The sequence below is a fragment of the Peromyscus maniculatus genome, chromosome 1, assembly GCF_049852395.1.
Source record: "Peromyscus maniculatus bairdii isolate BWxNUB_F1_BW_parent chromosome 1, HU_Pman_BW_mat_3.1, whole genome shotgun sequence".
NCBI lineage: Eukaryota > Metazoa > Chordata > Mammalia > Rodentia > Cricetidae > Peromyscus > Peromyscus maniculatus.
The window spans coordinates 16889673-16902478 of record NC_134852.1 but is presented as its reverse complement, the minus strand read 5'-3'; the positions used below and the strand labels follow the sequence as shown (position 1 = coordinate 16902478).

General features: G+C 42.6%; 1 long non-coding RNA gene and 1 pseudogene across 3 annotated transcripts in view; one reads left to right on the top strand and one right to left on the bottom strand.

Annotated features, from left to right (window-relative positions):
* Positions 1 to 12806, bottom strand: part of LOC121825092 (uncharacterized) — a 53415-nt gene that overhangs the window by 39971 nt on the left and 638 nt on the right. For 2 of the 3 annotated variants that reach the window (XR_013050851.1, XR_013050850.1), the window contains exon 3: positions 7686 to 7823. This is a non-coding gene — a long non-coding RNA (uncharacterized LOC121825092). Of the gene's footprint in view, positions 1 to 3921; positions 4082 to 7685; positions 7824 to 12806 lie in introns of those variants that run through there. The other variant, XR_013050849.1, reaches the window with a different exon arrangement.
* LOC102924637 (uncharacterized) lies at positions 4177 to 6771 on the top strand (annotated as a pseudogene).

Below are 12806 nucleotides of genomic sequence, written 5' to 3'. Positions count from 1 at the left end.
ACACACAAGACCAAGGGCACATGAAAGAAAAACTTTGCCCCAACGACACAACCAACAAAGCTCCAAGAACAATGACAGCCTGATGTGCTCTGTGGAGAGTGACCCTCCAGGCTCAATCACACCAAAAACAATCCAGATCAAACAGACATCAGGGGGCTTTCACATCCCTGTCAGTCAGACATGTACCTTATTTCTTGGAAGAGAAACAGAGTGTAAAGTAACAATGACCACAATAAAACATACAACAACAAAAAAAATCCCCCACAAAATGGCTCTAACAATTTCCCGGAACAAAATACAAAGTGGCACTTCCTCCCACCATGGGGAAAGGTACCCAAAAATGCTCCTCTCCTGAGCACTCCCTGGAGGAGACTCCTAAAATCAAATGGTCACCTCTGAGGTGGCCCCAAATGGCTCGGGACTAGGGGGTCCCTTGCCCAAATCAGGGAATGAGACGTCTCTCTTTCCCTCCCAGGATCACTGTCCGGACACGTCTGTCCCAGTGAGAGCCTGCAAAGTATAAATCAGTCGACTGGCACAAAACTTAACGAGACAAGACAGAGACAGAGACAAGACAGAGAGCGCTCTTACCGGTAGATGTCAATAAACCTCTGGACCCTTGAGGGTCCCTGTGGGTCTTTTGGTCTTTTGTTCAATGTGATTTGTGACAACCTCACTCTTACCGTCTTCTGGGATGGACACATCGTTTAATAGGTCCTCAGCAAGTGCCAGAAGATGTGACACCCTACTATCCTTTTCTGAATCCTTTAAAACATCTCTGATTACTCCATAGAAACTAAAGAATGCATCGGGGACGTACTCTCCATCCTTAAGCAAGTTATTGATAGCCTTTCCAACTTTATTCCACGTCAAAGTGTGGATGCCCGGGCCATTAATAACCAGCCAGGGACATTTTTCTTCCACAAAATAGAAAAACTTAATTAAATCTTTTTTTTCTTTCTTTCTTTTTGACTCTTATTCCCCTCTCCCTGATTTCTTCATTTCCTTAATGAAGAGAGCCTCTTTAGAGAGTGCTTTACCCATTGATTGATGAACGGCACTTACCTCAAGGCTGCCCACGGCGCACGAGTGATGCTGTTGGGGCACCTCTACCCTAGTGAGTCTGGCCAGACCACGTTTTCTCTTCGCCGTCCAGTAGTGAGCCGCCGTGCCTCGAGCCCCACGTTCGGGCGCCACTTGACCCGTCCAGCAGGCCAGGTTATTCGAGGGTCTCGAGGAGGGACCACCTGTGAATCAATGGGGGGTGAGAGGGAAAGGAGACCAAGCGCGTGAAGAAAGACAAAGCAGTCTGAGTTGCGTCAAGGCCTCACTTTATTGACTGGTGTTAGAGCTTATAAACAGGGCTTCAGGTAGGGAGGGGGAGCAGGAGTGAGGAGAGGACAAAGAAAATTCCTAAGGAGGGTCAGCAGGAGGTCTCTTTGGTCCCAGGCCCCTGCAGCTAGCTGATTTAAAGAGGTTTATTTAATCCTACATTCCTAGGTTAGACTAAAAGCCTCCTATTTACACGAGGCTTGATAAATCGTGGCAGGTAACACAAGGTTCAAGACACAGCTGTCCAGAGTCGGTCTCCAACATAAATATTTGTGGTTTAAATAAGATCTGACAATCAATTTAAGTGATATCTATAGGATTATCTTTGACAATGTAAGTCCCCAGAGCTACAAAATTAAGTGAAAATATGCATCTCTCCCAAACAACAAAGTCACCCTGAAGATAAACCATAATTAAAAAAAAGATAACAGAAAACAAGAACCATAGTTTACTATGATTTTCTTATGATTATGAGGAAGTAAAAATATAAATCAGTATGAAAAGATGACCCAGCCAGGCGGCAGTGGTGCATGCCTTTAATCCCAGCACTCAGGATGCAGAGCCAGGTGGATCTCTGTGAGTTTGAGGGCAGCCTGGTCTACAGAGTGATATCCAGGACAGGCACAAAAACTACACAGAGAAACCCTGTCTCAAAAAAACTAAAAAGAAAAAGAAAAGAAAAGATGACCCAAACACATCAAGCTGCAAATATGTATTTGTGAGTGCACAGTTATGATAAATATATGCAGAACTATAAACTCAGGAACATAAGGAAACAAAGATCAAATGGTGTAGAGAGATGGAAGCACATATTTGTATTTCTTTTATAGTACTCAAGAAGTTCTGACACTGGCGTGCATACTATTTCATGTTTCAATAAAAATATCTAAGTATAACAACCCTGTCTTGAGTAATTATCATCCCTGTCACCCAAGTCATGCTCTTAACATGCAATTTCTCACCTCCATGTCTATCTGAGGACCTATGATTGCTTATTTGACAACTTCTGGTGGAGAGTCAGTTTTCTTCAATGTTGTGGGACCTGGTAAGTTGACAACACACTTTTGGACTGCCCACACCTAGGTGTATATTTTTTAAAGAGGACTCACAGTTGGGAATAAGGGAGTAGCAGTGGATCTTTGAAAAGTTCGAGAAGTGGGAGGTAAAAATCATCAAATTGTTATGCATGAAATACTCAGGAATTAATAAAACATTTAAAAAACCTTTTCTCACTAAGTAACTAATGTATTTGAAATACATTTCCAATTCTAGGTTTGGGTGAAACACTGCAAATGTAGTATTGCACCTAACACTCATTTGTTTTTGTCATCTGTCTCCATACTATCTCCCTCCTTCCCTATCTGATCTCTTCTGTTCCAAGACACAGTCCACCCACAAAATCTATTCTATTTCCCCTTCCTATGATGGTCCATGCATCCCTCCTAGAACTCTTTTCTTTTTCTAACTTATCTGGGTCTGTTTATTGTAATGTGATTATCCATTACTTAACAGCTAACATCTACTTATAAATGAATACATATCATGTTTGTCTTCTTTTGTCTGGGTTGCCTTTTTCAGGATGATTTTTTTTCTAGTTCCTTCCATCTGTCTACAAATTTCATGATGTCATTTTGTCTAACAGCTGAGTAATATTCCATTGTGAAAATATACCACAGTTTCTTTATTCATTCTTTTTTTAGGGACATCAGGTTTTTTCCTGTTTCTGGGTATTATGAATAAAGCTATTCTGAACCTAGCAGAGCAAATGTACTTTGCTAGAATGGGGAGTCATTTAGGTTATTTCCAAGAGTGGTAGTATCTTGAGGCAAATTGTTTCCCAATATTCTGAGGAACTGCCATATTGATTTCTATAGTGGATATACAAGTTTTCACACTTCCACAAACATTGGAAGAGTGTCCCCCTCAATCCACATCCATCCCAGCATAAACTTTCAATTTGTTATTGTTCTTAGCAATTCTGATAGGTGTAAGATGGAATCTCAAAACAGTTTTGATTTGTGTTTCCCTGATGGCTAAGAATGATGAATATTTGTTTAAGAGATGTTTTACGCTGACATTCCTCTATGTTGAATTTTCTGTTACATCTGTACACTATTTTTAAATTGTATTATTGTGTTTGTTGATTGTGGGGCATACATGATCTACAAAGATGGTGCTGAGAGGAAGTTAGCCTACTAAGTTTTTTACACAGAGATTAGACACAAATGGGGCTGAAAGGAAGTTAGCTCAAGTTGTTTAACAGATATTAGATGCAAATGGTACCCAGAGGAAGTTAGCTCAACTTGCTTAAACTGAGATAAGATACAAAGATCAGGAGATGATGTCAGTGTATAAACAACAACTCATAAACAAGAAAATGAGTATAGTGTAACATTGAAAAGGATTGCTTGGTTCCTTCAGCCGTTCCTAGGGTTCTGAGGTTTTTGCTATAAAAGAGGCTTACTGCCTAACAATAAACGAGTTCTTGCTTGACTTGACTCCCTGCTGCGTCTGATTGTCCCCAGGTAAGAGAAAGGCTGGGAAACGGGTGATCAGTGCACTTACCTTTCCTCTGCTCCAGGTCAGGTCACCTCTTCAGAGGTGACCTAAATTCCTGGTGGGGCAGGACCCCACAAATGGCATGTCAACATGGAGCTTGAAAGTACATTTGCCCAAGGCCAAGTGGTCATCCAGTGTAAGTGAAGCCGTCAGTGTGGGTAATGCAAATTTTCCAAAAGATCCCCAAGAGCTATGGGAGGCCAAAGAAGACAAAGAGGACCATGAGGGTGAAGAGACCAAGTGTTACACAAAAGTAAAAGTCATGCCCTCTGCACCTTGTGAGTCATGCGCCCTGAAGGAGCAGCCCCCTCTTACATCCCTGAAACAGGGAAATGCTCCTCTCCATACACTACCCTCAGAAGGGACGTACATGACTGGGATACCTATGACGGGCCATTAGCTGGGGATCACGGAGCCAATGAACCAACTTATGCAGAGGCCTATATTACCCAGATTGGGCCCCCAAGGGAGACAAGGCAAGGGCCTTGAGAACAGAAACCCCAGGCATTTCTTGTTAATATGTCCCCTGGCTCTAATAGACCACAAAAATGGTACTGGTGAAAGGCCAGACCTAAGGGGCCAGGTGGAACACAAGCCCATGGCAGCAGTGCTTGGCCTGGCAGCAGGCATTGTCCTCATGCTGCTCTTGCTCTGCCTCTACCGGGTGCTCTGCCCATGGAACTATGAGCAACCCAGTGGTGGTCACAGCATGTGAAGATGGGGAGAGATGCCCTGTGATTACTACAACTATGCATTGCCTGAGAGGGAGATTACACCACTGGTGCTATGAGGGTACCTTTTGGACATGGAATGTCTGGCTAGTGATGGGATGCTGCTGCCTGGCAGGCCAAGTCTGCATGTGGGACGCACAGACTGTGGACTGCCTTACGTACATCCTGCACCCAGGGCCATGCCAGGACAGCTGCAGAGGCAGAGCTTTTGAAGCCCAGGAGACCTGGGAAAAGCTGTCAGATGGTGGCAAAACTAGCCCTGAGGAGCCTAGGGACAGCCCTCTGCTGTGACACTGCCCCTGAGGGCCTCCACCACTTTCCCTCTTCAGGCACAAGTCAGACCTCACCTGATCAACACCAACTTCTCAGTGCAGCTAACCCCAAAGCCTACTCAACCCAAACCTTGGCACCAGGCAGGCTGTGGCAGCTCTAGGGACTCTAGCTATAATTTCAGTTGGCTAGTGCAATGTATATACAAGGAGGAGGGCCAGGCTGCCATGTGCCACCCATGCGCCCACCCTCTCAGGATCTCCAATGGCCCAGGCTTCTCAAGAAGAGGGGGCTGCACCCATGAAGAGCTCCCCTCCTCTTACTGGGTCTCCCAGCACAGCCAGCTCTATCTGGAGCTTGGAGCTGCAAGACCACCTCATCATAGTTGGATGAAGCAGTGGCCTGCTGGAGGTGTGGAATGCCATTGAAGGGGTGCTCTGCTGCAGCAACAAGGCGGTCTCCTCAGGCATCACAGCCCTTGTCTTCCTGGACAGGAGGATTTTAGCTGCTAGGCTTAATGGTTCCCTTGATTTCTTTTCCTTGGAGACTCACACTTCCCTCAGCACCCTGCAGCTCAGAGGGACCCCAGGGCGAGCAGATACCTCTTAGCCCAGTGCACAAATGTGAGGGCATGGAGAGCCCCTGGCAACTGCCCTGTGATCTCCTGACAGATACCATCGACAGCTGAGGGCCTACACTAACCCTGTCTAATGGGGGCTGCCTCTCAGCTGTGAGTCTGACCCCATGGCCAGGCCATGAAGCCCTGAAGAAGGCTTTGGTCATTCAGGAGTCAGAGAGGCAGAAGAAGCTCCATTTCCACCCACAGCAGCTGTACCTGTCAGTGAAGCAGGGAGAGCTACAGAAGGTGATCCTTGTGCTGCTAGACAACCTGGACCCCAACTTCCAGAGTGATCAACAGAGCAAGTACACACCCCTGCATGCAGCTATGCAAAAGGGCTCCATGGAGATCTGTCATGCGCTGCTGCAGGCAAGAGCCAACATCAATGCCATAAATCAGCAACAACATTCACCACTGATGGAGGCCATGGTGAACAACCACCTGGAGGTGGTGCATTACATGGTGCAGCTAGGTAGCTGTGTCTATAGCAAGGAAGAGGATGGCTCCACCTATCTCTATCATTCAGCCAAAATTGGAAACTTGGAGATTGTTAGCCTACTGCTGAACACAAGACATGTGAATGCGCAGGACAGTAGGGGATGAATGCCCATCATCTGGGCAGCCGAGCGCAAATATATTGACATGATCTGGATGCTGCTGACCCAGGGTACTGATGTCACCCTAACTGACAATGAGGAAAACGTCTGCCAGCACTGTACCTCCTTTACTGGCAGTGCTGCCATTGCTGAGGTCCTCCTGAATGCCCAGTGCGACCTCCATGCTGTCAACTACCATGGGGACAAATCCCTACACATCACTGCCATGGATAGCCACCATGACTATGGTCTGTTGTTCATGTCTCGTAGAGCCAACCCTGAGCTTCAAAACAAGAAAGGAGACACAGCATGGGACCTGACCCCAGGGTGTCCTGATGTATGGTTTACACTGCAGCTCAACCATAGGCTTAGGCTCAGGGTAGGGAACCAGGCTGTCCATACTGAAAAGGTCATCTGCCAGGACATTGCAAGAGGATACAAGAATGTGTCCATTCCCTGAGTCAATGGTGTGGATGGCAAGCCATGCCCTGAGGATTATAGCAACATCAGCTACTTCATCAACCACCTGTGTGACCCCAACTTCATTTCTGTCCAGGGCTTCATGATGCACCAAGACCTACAGTCTCCATGCATTACCTTCTTCAATTCCAGGGACATCCAGACTGGGGAAGAGCTGGGGTTTGACTATGGTGACCGATTCTAGGATATCAAGAGCAAGTATTTCACCTGCCAGTGTGGCTCTGAAAATTACAAGCACTCACCTGAGGCCATTGGCCTGGAGCAGAGTCACCTGGCTTGTCTGGACACCCACCCTGACTTGTTGCCTGAGCTCAGTTCTTTGCCCCCTATAAACACCTGCGGACCCCTTAAAATCCAGGCTGAAGCACTGGCTTTTAGAGATTCTTCCATCAGAGACCTCAGTTAGGCCTAGAAGGTCAACAGCCCTTCTCCCAGAGCTGGTTTCGCACTGGGAGTAGTATGACTTCAGGGCTGGTCACACTTCACTGAGCCAGGCCTCACTTTGCTGAATTGAAGTAGGGCTGATCTGCCAACTGATTTCCTGTGTTCTCAACAAATATTAGGTTTGACATGAAAAAAAGAGGAGGGGGGTTGACAAATGGGTAAACTTCATAAAGAGGTGCCCTAAGCCTGAGCGTGAAAATAAGGTGGACTTAGTTAAAAAACAAAAAGGGGGAATCTTTAGGGCATACATGAGCTACAAACACAGTGATGAGAGGAAGTTAGCCTACTAAATTGTTCACACAGAAATTAGATACAAATGGGGTTGAGAGGAAGTTAGCTCAAGTTATTTAGCAGAGATTAGATACAAATGATGCCCAGAGGAAGTTAACTCAAGTTGCTTAAGCTGAGACAAGATATAAAGATCAGGAGATGATGTCAGTGCATAAACAACTCGTAAATAAGAAAATGAGTATAGGGTAATCTTTAAAATGATTGGTTGGTTCCTTCTACCCCTCCAAGGGTTCTGAGGTTTTCTGGTATAAAAGAAGCTTACTGCCTATCAATAAACGAGTTCTTGCTTGACTTGACTCCCCACTGCATCTGATTGTCTCCAGGTAAGAGGAAGGCTGGGAAACGGGTGAGCAGTGCACTTACCTTTCCTCTGCTCCAGGTCACCTCTTCAGAGGTGACCTAAGTTTCTGGTGGGGCAGGACTGGGCAGTTGAAGTCTGGTTTCTTGAGTTCTATTCATATTTTGGATATCAGTCCTCTATTGATGAAAACTGTTTTCCATCTGTAGGATGACATTTGTCCTATTGAAGTTGTCCTTTGCTGTATAGATACTTTTTGAATTTATGACATTCCATTTGTTAATTGTCAATCCTAGTATCTGTAATATCAGTGTTCTGTTTAGGATCTTGTCTCTAGTGCTGATGCATTTAACGGTTTTCCCTACTTTCTGTTCTGTCAAGTGCAGTGTTTCATTTTATGTTGAGGTCTTTGATCCATTTGGGCTTGAGTTTTGCACAAGGTGACAAATATGGATCAGGCTGGATAATTGTACATCTTGATATCCAGATCAGCAGTATTCATTAATGCATTTCTTTTTCCAATGTGTATGTCTGACTTATTTACCAAAAACATTTTTTGAATTCTTCTCTCATATATTACATCCTGAGGGTAGCTTCTCCTCCCTAACACTCCTCCATGTTCTCCTGCCCCACCATTCCCCTCCTCCCACTGATTCTTATGTTTCATGGGCCATCTGTGTCAGGGTACCCTGGATGCTGTGAGCACCTGTCTTATCTTGAATGTTACAGCTTTCCAGCTACTTATGGAGTTGTTCTTTCAGTGCTCTTGGGTTTGTGCTTAATAAATTCACTTTTCAAAACTGGAAGCATGGTAACTGTGGATCATTTCCCATATGAAACAAAGATATAGATAAAGTGAAATATAAATTTACATTAAAAAAGGGATTGCGCATGATGATTTAATCTCTTACACTTAATATTATATACTTTAAAATAAATGGGAAGAGAGAAAGGGGTGATAAAAAACTGAAATATTTGACTGAGCTTGAAAGTACAATTTCTGTGGAGTGTGCTGGTAGTCTAGGAGCCTTGGAAACAACCATGCTGCATTCTGTGCCCTAGGGAAGTGCAAACAGAATTCTCTTGTCTTCAGACCAGGTTAATGTTTTACTTCAGTTAATTTTGGAAGTTAATGGTCAATCACAACAAAAATCTTAACATAAAACTAGTGATGTTACTCACCCAGAGACACTTTATAGCACCATAATTGGTTTAAATGTTTTCTTTAAATTATGTATCCTGATTTTCCTCAGATCAGACTCCACAAAATTCCAACTTTGGTTTGTATTTGTTTTGTTAGTTTTTTGGTTTCAGAGTTTCACTATATCACCTAAGCTGGACTCAAATACATAATCTTTCAACTTCTCTTTTCCAAGAATAGGGATAACAAAGTATATGCTACCCGCTAATCTACTTGTAATCTCCAATTTGTCCTTAAACCTAACTTAAACTGTCAATTTTATGCTTACCTAACCAAATATTGCTGGGGCTTATTATTTTGTATTCAGTTTCTATTGTTCAATTCTAAACACTGTCACTTGAAAATTTATATAACTCTAACTTTTAAAAATATGTGTGTGTCCCATGAATAATATCTGCAGTCATGTGAATATATGTTAGATTTAAGAAATACAACTTATAGAGAGTCAACATTCCCTTCAGTGCCCAAAACTTGCATGTGTCCATTACTATCCCAGAACTGTTCTGAAAATGTTCATCTTTTTAAACTTGGTCTTTTCTACTCACATCTACCAACACTGACTTGTAATTTAGGAGGCAGATCTAGATGCAGATCTGCACTGGTTAACTTTTGGATGGAAAGTGGAATACTGTTTGGCATCCCATTCTCACAGAAGCTCACCTACATCACTGTAATTCACATATCCCCAGAGCTTATTTATCACACCCACTGTGATATTCTCCATGGAAATAATAAGTGGTGACTGTTTCAGCACTCACAAAATGCAGCATTGATTGCCTGTGTCCCAGGCTAAATTACAATCAGTATTTGGAAGAACATTTGTAGATAATCAGCAGCTACAGTGAAGGTTCATGTTGATAGTGTGTACACAAAAGAGAACTTCATAGAAGAAATGGAAAGAGGGATGCAGACACCAGGGCTTTTAGAACTCTCAGAACACAAAAACACAGAGTGTTGTCTAGTAAGAAGAGGTACAGCAGAGTCTGAAAAGGGGGGTGTAGTGTCTAATGAGCAGAAAGGGGCTGAATGCTGGGAAGCATGCTGACATAGCCACAGCAGTGCTGTACAGCAACCTGGTGGTTATATCTAGGAGAGACAGGCATAATGTAAAGACAATAGAAATTATATAGAAGACCACAAAGCTGCTCACTAGGGTGAGAATGCTTTGGGTGGCTCTGGTCTCAGGCAATGATCCTTTGACCTTTTGCTTGTGATTGAGCAGGATAAATACCATGTAGCCACTGGCCCACATCATCATTCCCAAAAACATGAAATCATTGCATGTATACAGGATTACAGTTAGTGTGCTGATTAGTCTCCCAGGATTCATAAAAACACAGTATTCAAGATTTTTTATTCCAGTAACATTGTTTTCACCACTTATGTCAGTTACATATACAGGAATGAAGCCATGTAACAACAGCTGGGAGGCCCAGCACAGGCCCAGGGAAGGACCAATGATCCCGGGGGCTCTGATCTTGATCTGTGCCAACTTGGAATCACTGGGACTGATGGTGATGGCCTGAAAGACACTCAGAAGGGATGTGGAGCCAAGGGATACTCCTCTAGCCACTCTATGAAAGTATAAGGTGAGTTTACATGAAACAGAATCTAGATAGTAACTCTGACTAAAAGCAGCCACTGTCTGTTGGACTCCTCTGAAGAGAACTACAAAGTTAGCTGAGGTAGGCTGTTTGACAATCAGGTCTGTGGGCTTCTTCACCCTGATTCCAGAGAAGTAAGCAATGATAAAACCACAAAGCAAGGCTGAGTTCCCCAGCATTCCCAGTACAGTCTGGAAGAGAAAGAAGGTCACCACAGCCATGTCTCTGGAGGTCATTCTGTCATGGTTTTGGGTCAATATACATCAAGTCCAGAAGCCACTTATGAAACAATTTGGACTATTTTCTTCTTAGCAAGTCAAACAATGTACTGCATAGACACTATCAATTCATTTTCATTGTAATGTTAAAGTGTGTCTCTCTAGGAAGAAGTTTCCTAGATCTCAATGAACATAAATTGTTTCAATTGGAGAGAATTAACTGGGACATTGTGGTAAAAGTTAAAATTTATATTGTCATTAATAGGGATTAATACTTTCCAAATGCTTTACAGTTAATTGCAGTTTAAAAATCCAAAAATCCACTGTTGATAGCGTCCAATGATAAAGCTACATTCACATGAGTATCCTGGGTGCGACATACTCAGGTTTCCAAGGAACCAGCAACTGCTAAAAGGCAGAGACTTGTCAGAAAGGAAACTGTCTGGAACCAGAGGAAATAGTAATGCCTAACTAAGATGCTATTGACAACTGATAACTACTAGGATACTTTGAATCAGCTTCCTTTAAAATATGGCCTCAAATGGTTGACAATGACATAGTAGATGGTCACACACCCAAGATCATATGGGCACCATACTCTGAGGTTGTGAGTTAAAATAATTAAAAGGACATAAATGTGGGTGAGTATAGAATGATGGTAAATCTCAGTGGAGTTGGGGAGGTTTAAACGATAAAAATATATGATGCAAATTCATAATACTTATATAAAAAGGAAATAGATAATAGAGAAAAATAAAAACAATCAAATTTGAGAATAAAAATAGGGGGTAATAAAAGAAAAGAAAATAGGGACTGTGGTGGTTTGAATGGGTATGTCCCCCATAGACTCATGTATTTGAATGCTTGGCCCATAAGGAATAACATTTTTAAGAGGGCTAGCCTTGTTTGAATAGATGAGACCTTAATGAAGGAAGTGTGTCACTATGGGGGTAGGATTTAAGTATTGTAAGCTCAAGTATGGCTTGTGTGGCACAGTATCCTTTTGCTGCCTGCAGATCAAGATGTAGAAATCTCATCTCCTTCTTCAGCAGTATGTCTGCCTTCATGCTGCATGCTGGCATGCTTCAAGCCACAGCAATAATGGAATAAAACTCTAGAACTATGGCAAGCCTCAATGAAATGTTTTCCTTTGTATGAGTTTCTGTGGATAAGGTTTGTCTCTTCACAGCAATAAAACCCAAATGAAGAGAATGACCATCAGATATCAGGAGAGAAAACATTTAAATTCTCCTTTGTCAGCACACCCACATGTAATTGCATTTACATATGTCTGTGTACATATATGTGATATGTTTGCTTTTAAATATTTTCAAAATTGCTTCCTAAGCTTTAAATTGCCGTGTATTATTTTTAAAAACACATCAAATATAATCATGTCTACAAAAATGTGACTAGCACTTAGTTGTGAAGTGTTTGGGGCAGAATTATAATACATTTATTCCATAGGAGGATTGATGGGGAGATTCTAGAAAAAGCACAGTATAGACTAAATGGAAATACTGAACATTAACAGTATACCACTATATAAAAAAATAAAATTATAAAACTAAATGTAACAGAAATTGACTGTTACTAGTATACTGTCACCAAATGATGCAATGGACACCTAACACATAGCACAATATTAACCGCCATATCTGTTTAATTCAAAAGCAATATCTGGGCTGATAATCTTGACACATGCCTTTAATTATTAGGTAGAAGCAGGAGAATCCAGTGAGTTTCAGGCTAGCCTGCTCTAAGTAACAACCTGCAAAACAGCCAGGAGTATGTAAAGAAAGCCTGTTTCAAAACCAAATGAGTAAAAACTAAGTTTGGGGGACATGGAAGAATGTGTCTTGGGGAAGTTGAAAGTTGAGGGGTTTCAGACCTGAGTGACATGAAGGTGCATTTCCTCAGTTAGTCAAATGCCCATGGACTTGAAATTTGGATAGTGAAACATCAGTTTAGCACTTACTTCTCTTTTTGCAACCCTGAATTGGAAGCCCCCTAAGAAGGATATTATGTTCTCAGTATGGTACTTTACTCAATCATTTCTAATAAAGAGAAAATCCTCATCCAGGTGAAGCCCTAGTGGAAAGGAGAATGTTAGGTGTAAATATGCAGAGGCCATCAAACAGCTCTCAAATTGCTCCTGTAACT